The sequence below is a fragment of the Delphinus delphis genome, chromosome 1 (genome assembly GCF_949987515.2).
Source record: "Delphinus delphis chromosome 1, mDelDel1.2, whole genome shotgun sequence".
NCBI lineage: Eukaryota > Metazoa > Chordata > Mammalia > Artiodactyla > Delphinidae > Delphinus > Delphinus delphis.
Window position 1 is genome coordinate 91,060,652 of NC_082683.1, and position 8,431 is coordinate 91,069,082.

The window sequence follows — 8,431 nt, forward strand, 5'->3', positions numbered from 1 at the left end:
TAATTTCTTATGGAACCACAATACAGCTATCAAAATCAGAAAATTAACACTAATCAGTAATTACATTACTAAATCTAATCTTCAGACCCCACTCAAACTTTGCCAATTATTACAATAATGTCCTTTACAGCAAGAGGATACAGTTGAGAATTATGCTATTTAGTTATCAGGTCTTTACAGACTCCTTCAGTCAGAAATTGTTCTTCAGTCTTCCTTTGCCTTCTATGACTTCAAAATTTGAGGGTACAGATCAGTTATTCTGTAGAATGTCCTTTGATTTGGTTTTGTCTCATATTTTCTCATAACTTGATTTAGATAACGTTTCATTGACAAGAATACTAGACGAGTGACGTGTATTCTTCTCATTGCATTTTATCATTTATACACAGATTCGGGTTATCTTAGTACTGTGCTGTTCACTTTGATCTTTTCATTAACAGTCATGTCTTATGGTTTCCTCTATTTGCAAACATTTTCTTTTGCCCTTTGTGATTTTTATGTATTTTGTGGAGAGATACTTTGGAATAACTCATTACTCATCCAACTCTCAATTTATTCATTTATTTATTTCAGTGTGGACGCACGTACCCTCATTTATTCAATACATAATGATTTACTTTTAATTTTGATACTGATATTGTCCCAGAGTTGGCCAGTTAGAGAAAGCTCCTTTAAACTGGCTGTTTTGTCCTCTTGGCATGTCTCCATTTTATTTTAAGCAGTTGTTTGTTTTCTGGCACAATGAACGTTCCAGGCTCATCTTGTAATCTCCCTGTTATACCCCTGGATTCAGCCATTTCTCCAAGAAGCCCTCATTTCATTTAGTGGATAATGATATTTATAATCCAGCATGTGAGTACTCTGTGTGCTCATTGCTATGGGGATTTCATCTACACAAGCTCCTGTCCTTTAACCTAAAATACCTGTGTCCACACTGCCTCCAACTCGTGTCACTCCTTTATTTTTTTTTAACATTTTATTGGAGTATAATTGCTTTACAATATTGTGTAAGTTTCTGCTGTATAAAAAAGTAATCAGCTATATGTATACTTATTTGTGTCACTCCATCTTTCTCCTTCATTTCACTTTTAGACATTTTTAAAGTCTATATTTTCTCTCTTCCTGCTTTAATCTCATCTTGCTTTTAATCTCCTTATTCTACTTCACAATTTAAATCAGCCTCCTACTTTGGTTTTCATGTTGTAGTCCTTAACATTACCATATTGTTCTTGAATAACGTATAAAAATGCAAAAAGTATCACTGAGGAAATTACTATGGCTGCTAAAATTATGAGCTATTCTAATCTACTTATAATATATGACATCTCAATATATCAAAAGAAAATATTCTTAAAAATGCAAAAATATTGAGATATCAGAACTTTCAAATTAATTTACTTACTTCTGGGCTTAATAATACCTTTTAAAATTTAAATAATATAAATGGAAAAAATGATAATTATTTTATATCACACACCATATAATGCTAATAAGATTGTGATACCAGTTGCTTCCAATCTACTCAACTTTTACAAAATTATGTTAGGAAAGAATTTTAACTTTGATTAGGTAGAGTGTAAAATTTAACTTAAATTTTCATATCAATAACATTTTTTTACTTTCATACTACATTGTCAGTGAAAAAATGGGTAATTTCTATTCATGGTAAAGGAAACCTCTTGTAGTGCCTTGAAAACCTTCAGGAAAAAGTCAGTCATGGGATAGCTCAAGAAAAATATACAAAAGGTACAATGTATTATAAATTTACAAAAATATGAGTGCCAGAACAGATGATTTTAATAAGACTGACTTTATCTAGATGAATCTTGAGGCACCCAAATTTATAAATATTTGGTGAGAATACTCAAGCACATTTATATTTCCCTTGTTTAAAAGACCAATCACATCCTGGCAAGGGCTAATATTGTCTGGTTCACCGATTTAACATCCAAATATTTGCCTGCAAGCAAGCTGTGTAAGCGTGCTTCATTATAACTGGTAATTGGCAAAGGATAGATAACCTTGCAAGAAAAGGAAACACAAAAGAGATTTGAGGCTTGTTATCAACACACCCCAATCCCAAGATTCACATTCACGGTAAAATTTGGTGCTTTATAACTACACTAGCAAGTTAAAGATTAGTTATTTTACAAATACTTGTTGAGCACCTACTATGTCACTGTGCTAGTTGCTGGAAGGGCAAAATTGAATAAGATTGAATAACATATAGTTGCCCTCAAGGACTGATCTTATAATTTAGTAGGTTTAGTGCTTATAAATATACAAACAGTACATTTCATTATCAGTTTAGAAGCACTGTGATAAGGATATGTTCAGGATGTCTTCCCACTGATGAAGACAATACCCATCCTGGGGGGACCACACTTTCATACACAAGTCATTTTGTGTGAAGATGTCATCTTTTTGCCATAGATGCTCCTCTAGAGTGATTTATGCCTCTACATCTTAGATATAAATCTGCTCATGTGACCTGTCTATAAAATAGGTGGTTGAATTTAGACATCAGTACTCTGTATAAGATGTGGATATATGATAGACTTTTAGTTGGAGCTATTTGTTTTAAAATGTCTTCTCACTCTTGAAACGTTGCAGTAGACAAATCATGAAAGCACCTGATCAGTTTTGATGTGGCAGTTTACATAGCCATGCCTGCTTGACTGTTGCATTAAATCACAGCCTCACTCAACTGTCTGAGGTGGGGAATCCAAGAATCACTCTCCCTAGTATTCTGAGACAATTAGACATTGCAGCCTTCAGGTAGAACTGCTATCCATCTGGCCAAGAGAGGACAATTTGTCTCCTTCTCAACCATCTGGATGCCATATATCTTGCTTGGAATAATGAACACCAGTGATTCTTTCCTCTCCTCTTTGACTAGGAACATTTCCCTTTCCTAATAAGGTCTCTGAAGGATTGGGAAGCAATCTTCTGTAAGCAAATTTAATCCACATTTTTTTTATTATTAATATATTGGAAAAACATTTTCAAAAGTATCTGTATTTTATCTTTATTGCTTTATATGTCTGTTTCTCATTTTTATTATTTGGAGCTTCAGTAATTTTATTATTTGTATAAAATTAAACATTTTTAAAACTTTATTGAAGCATATTTTACCTGCCGTATTATCCATACACATCAATGGCTTTTGAAATAAATTTACCCAATTGTACAAATATCACCAGAAATCAGTATTAGAATAGTTTCATCACCCCATTAAGATCCATAATGCCCACTAATTATTAGTCCTCACCCTGCTGCTCATCACGCCCTACCCTAGACAACCATTAATCTATTTTCTCTCTATAGATTTGCCTTTTCTGGATGTTTCATATAAATTGGAACCAAGAAATATGTGATGTCTTTTATCTGGCTTATTTCAATAATTTATTCTTTATCAATAATTTGTATGTATCAATAATTTATTCTATAATAATAAATCATTAATAATTTATTTAATAATAAATAAAATAATTTGTTTATTATTAAAATAATTTATTCTTTAATAAATCAATAATTTATTCTTTTTTATTCACATACTTGTTTTATTTATTCTAAATTTTTGGTTGTTGATTTTTTTTCTTTTTTTAATTGAAGTATAGTTGATTTACAATATTGTGTTAATTTCAGGTATACAGCATTATGATTCAATTTTATATATATATAAATATAAATATATTTTCAGAATCTTTTCCCTTATAGGTTATTACAACATATTGAGTATAGTTCCCTGTGCTATACAGTAGGTCCTTGTTGGTTATCTATTTTATATACAGTAGTATGTATATGGTAATCCCAACCTCCTAATTTATCCTCCCCCCCCCCACTACTGAACAATATTCCATTGTAAGGGTATTCCATTGATTTGTCTATCATTTTACCAGTTGATGAACATTTAGGTTGCTTACAATTTTTGACTTATAAACAATGCTGTTAAGAGCACTCATGTGCAGGGCTTCTTTGGTGGCACAGTGGTTGAGAATCTGCCTGCCAATGCAGGGGACACAGGTTCAAGCCCTGGACCGGGAGGATCTCACATGCTGCGGAGCAACTAGGCCCATGCGCCAGAACTACTGATCCTGCACTCTAGAGCCCGTGAGCCACAACTACTGAGCCTGCATGCACAACTACTGAAGCCTGCACACCTAGAGCCCATGCTCCACAACAAGAGAAGCCACCGCAACGAGAAGCCTGCACACTGTAACGAAGAGTAGACCCTGCTTGATGCAACTAGAGAAAGCCCAAGCACAGCAATGAAGACCCAACGCAGCCAAAAATAAATTAAATAAATAAATAAATTTTAAAAAAAGAACACTCATGTGAAAGTCTTTGTGTGGATATGTAAAAGTTAACATTTTTTGAAATGGTGTTGATGTCATCAATTTGATAACATTTGACATCAAAATGCAAGTCTTTTTTCAGGCTGTGCTGTGTGGTATGCTGGATTTTAATTCCCTGACTGGGGATTGAACCCATGCCCCCTGCATTGGGAGGATGGAGTCTTAAGCACTGGACCACCAGGGAAGTCTCAACAAGTATGTTTGTTTATTGTTCATATGGTTATTGTGAGGATCAGTGCAATATATAAAATGGAATTACTGTTTTCTTTTGTTTTTGTTTTTTTACTTTTCAGTACTCACCTCTGGGTTTAATTATAAATTGGAATTTACAATTTTTAAAAAATGTTTTCCTCATTTCTCATAATTTTGTGTTATTGTACACTTCCACTGCCTTCATGGAAAGTTTCTGTTTTCTTTTTTGTCACTGTTTCTGCTTTTCATACCAAAAATCCTGTTCCTTGCTGTTTTCAATGTCTCCAAGGTGAATTTTGTAATTATTTATAATAATTTTGATATATTAAAAAAAATAATTCCACTTTCAGCTCATCTTGCCATCTCCTCATGAATCTCAGTTTCTATCATTTTCTACCTTGTTTAGTCTACCAAATAGATACTGTCTCTGATTTTTATCTTTTTATATTATTTGAGCTTTCTGAGTTAAGAATCCAGGCCATCACTTATTCGACTACTCAGTGTCTCAACTTTCCTATCTGTAAAATGAGAAAATAATAATTATAGTAATAATGCCTACCACATTGATTCATAGTCAAGAATAATGACACATTACTTTCCAGATAGAACAGGACATGGTACAAAAGAAATGCTCAAAGGAGAATAATCTAGGCAAAATACTACTGTTTTGCCTTTGGGAATCATTCTTTACCTAAAACTGGATGCACAATAACAAATGATAAAAGAATGATTTAACTTCAGCCAGAATTTCAGCTCTTGCTAGGAAAGAAATTAAGTTTTTTGAGTACCTGAGGTATCCCTGATCTATATTAGGCTCTTTGGATATTTTAAATAATTGAATCTCATTTCACTGTAATGTAACTTACACAGCCTTTTCTCCCTCACTGAGGAAACTAATGTTCAGAAAGATCAAGAAACTTTCTTAAAGTCACACAGCTATGAGAATATATATGTGAAACTGGATTTATAACTTAGATCTGTTAAAACATAAAACCCATGTTCTTTTCACTATATTACACTAACATTTATTATAATAGTTTAGATAAAGCTTATCTTTAGTCAATCACTTGACATAATCTTGTGGTTTTATTTTACAAATTTTTACATTTTCTCTGATTGAAAACAAACAGATATTGTGGATTTCATTATGCTCTAAAAATATATGGAAACATGGGGTGCCCACCCTATCCTGTCTCATGGATGCCACGCCAAAGCCTTCCTATTGCCTCCTCCAGTGACCCATTCATTTCTTGAGAACTTTCTCTGGTGGATGTTCTTTTACAGGAGAGTTCTAAGGAGTTAGTTTCCCGGAGAGCAGTCTTCGAGCACTGAATTTCTTCCCCTTCTGATGTGAAAATGGTGAAGGGTATTATATATAATCTCTCGAGCTCCTAAAGATGCTTGAAACTAAAGTACAAAGTGAGAGTTTACTTATTAATATTAATTAACATACTCTTTTATTAGCTTTTTTCCTATCCTTGTTGCCCCACCGGTGCTTCCTGAAATCAGATCCTCTCCCAAATAAACTCTGTGTGCTCAAATCCATATCTCAGGGAACTCAAACTAAGACAAGTGGGTCCATCGTAAAAATATAAATTGTTTCAAAATTTATATAAATTCTTGGCTGATGCATAATGAATTAGTCAGACAATTGAATTATCTTTGATATTCAATCTTTTTTTTTTTTTGGCTGTGCCACACTGCTTACGGGATCTTAGTTCCCTGACCACGCCCTCAGCAGTGAAAGAGTCCTAACCACTGGACCCCCAGGAAATTCCCTCAATCTTTAATATTTGAATTAAGATAATTGATTTACTAGACAAAAAAATGAATCAGTATTTCCTTGTCAGTCTTTTATGTTTTTTTTAACAGACCACATAAAGCCATATAGAACTAAAAATTCTGTGAACTAATTGGGCATTTAATTTCTAGTCATTAAACATATAAATAATTGGTACTATAGTTTTAATATACTGAATATTTCATATTATATCAAAATATCTGTTATTATAAATACCTTGTGTATTAATATTAATTCCTTTTAACAAATACCGCTAGAAGACATTTGCAACAGACCATTATATTTAAGTATATTAATTTAATAGCTATTTTAGTATTATTATTGTAACTTTATTGCTAGCTATTAAAAGTGTATATATATCTTTACACTAAGTATAGATTTTTCTGTAGTAAACATTCTGAATTTTTTCCTAATAATAAAAGTCCCTTAGGTATTAGATACTATACATTCAGATATGTAAAAGATGTAATTTGACTCCAGGATTTGGAGTTAAACATCTGTCTAATTATGTTTTTACATATTTTGGGAGGAAATTACTCTTATCATGTTAAGAGTGTTAGAAATACAGAAATGATTAGTACACACCAGACAAAAACTGAATAAACTAGGACTGCACTCTTTACTCTTTATTCTTAGAAGTGTTTCATTTCTAGAGAAACATCCTGCTGCTGTGCTTGTCTTCTTCAGAGCTTGCTCAAATTCCCCAAGGACTTTTTTTGGATCGCTTGCCACAAAGATTACATTCTCTTTGGAGTTCAGACACCATACGTCAAAACACTGGAGGTTTTGCAAGTTTTCTTTCAACAGGGGAAATATATCCCCTACAGACTACAAGCAAAGCCAAAAGAGCAGTAAACAACTTCCTAACTCTCTTCTCCTAGTTTCCTTCATTAAAGAATATGACTATCCTGTTCCTTTCTTATAGTATGTTTCGTCATTATTACTAAATCAATGAGATGAATATTGCAAATGTGGAATTACAGTAGACCAATTCTTACTGCTTGTTTGTTTGCTTTTTCTTGGTACATGGCTTGATTAAATATAAACAAGAAATATAAACAGGAAACAATCTCAAGATTGTTTCTGAAACAAATATTTTCTAAATTTAATTATTGCATGTTTCCAAGTAGACTAAAAATGAAACTTTCTGGAATAATATAATGCAAGACTACAAACAGAAGCAAATCACATCAATTTGTTTTTTTTATTATTATTTAATTGTGCTTGAGCTCCTTATGTTTTATTTTATCTGCTTCTGAAAATAGGAATCATCTGAGTTCTAAAATTGATTTATTAGCATCCATGTCATTATTACATCTATGCAATTTGGGAAAAGTTATGGTGATGATTCCCAATATAACTGTACTTTTAACAAGTTCATTCATTTCTAATTATGATTTTTTTTATTTTTTTATCTGCTTTTTACTTTCTGTATATAGATTTATGACTCATATCTCCATCATAAGCCTGCATTTTAATTACCCAATGTCATCTTTATCCTGTTTATTGTTTTTAATCTTTTAAGATTTTCCACCTTGTCTAATATTAGACAAAGGCAACCGTTCTTATTTGCCTTTTGTTTGCATATCTATTTGTTCATCTCTTAATTTTAACTTTTATTTTTCACCATGCTTAGAGTATGTTTGTTATAAATATCATCTAAGTTATTTTCCTTTAACTTCAATCTGATAATTTTTGTATTTTAATGGAAAGATTTAGTCTGTTAACACTGTATGTAATGATATTATTTATTTTATTTTCCTTCATGTTTATTACTTGTTTTATTTTATTGTTTCCTCATTTTCATGTCATCTGCTTTTTTGTTCAAGGTGTTCATTTCACTTTCTTTTCCTTGCTAATAAAGAATTTCTATTGTCTTTTTCCATCTATTAATTGTTACATTTCTTTTCCCTGATCTTGTAATCAAGCACTCTGTATCAAATATTTCTCAGTGTAAGATGCTCAAATTCCCTTCTCTTTCTTTGAACACAAATAAGATAGATCTTTCCAATATTCTTATTTCCAGTACTTTCATCTTTTCTCTTTTGCTTTTACCACTCCTTTTCTGTTCTGTAGACAT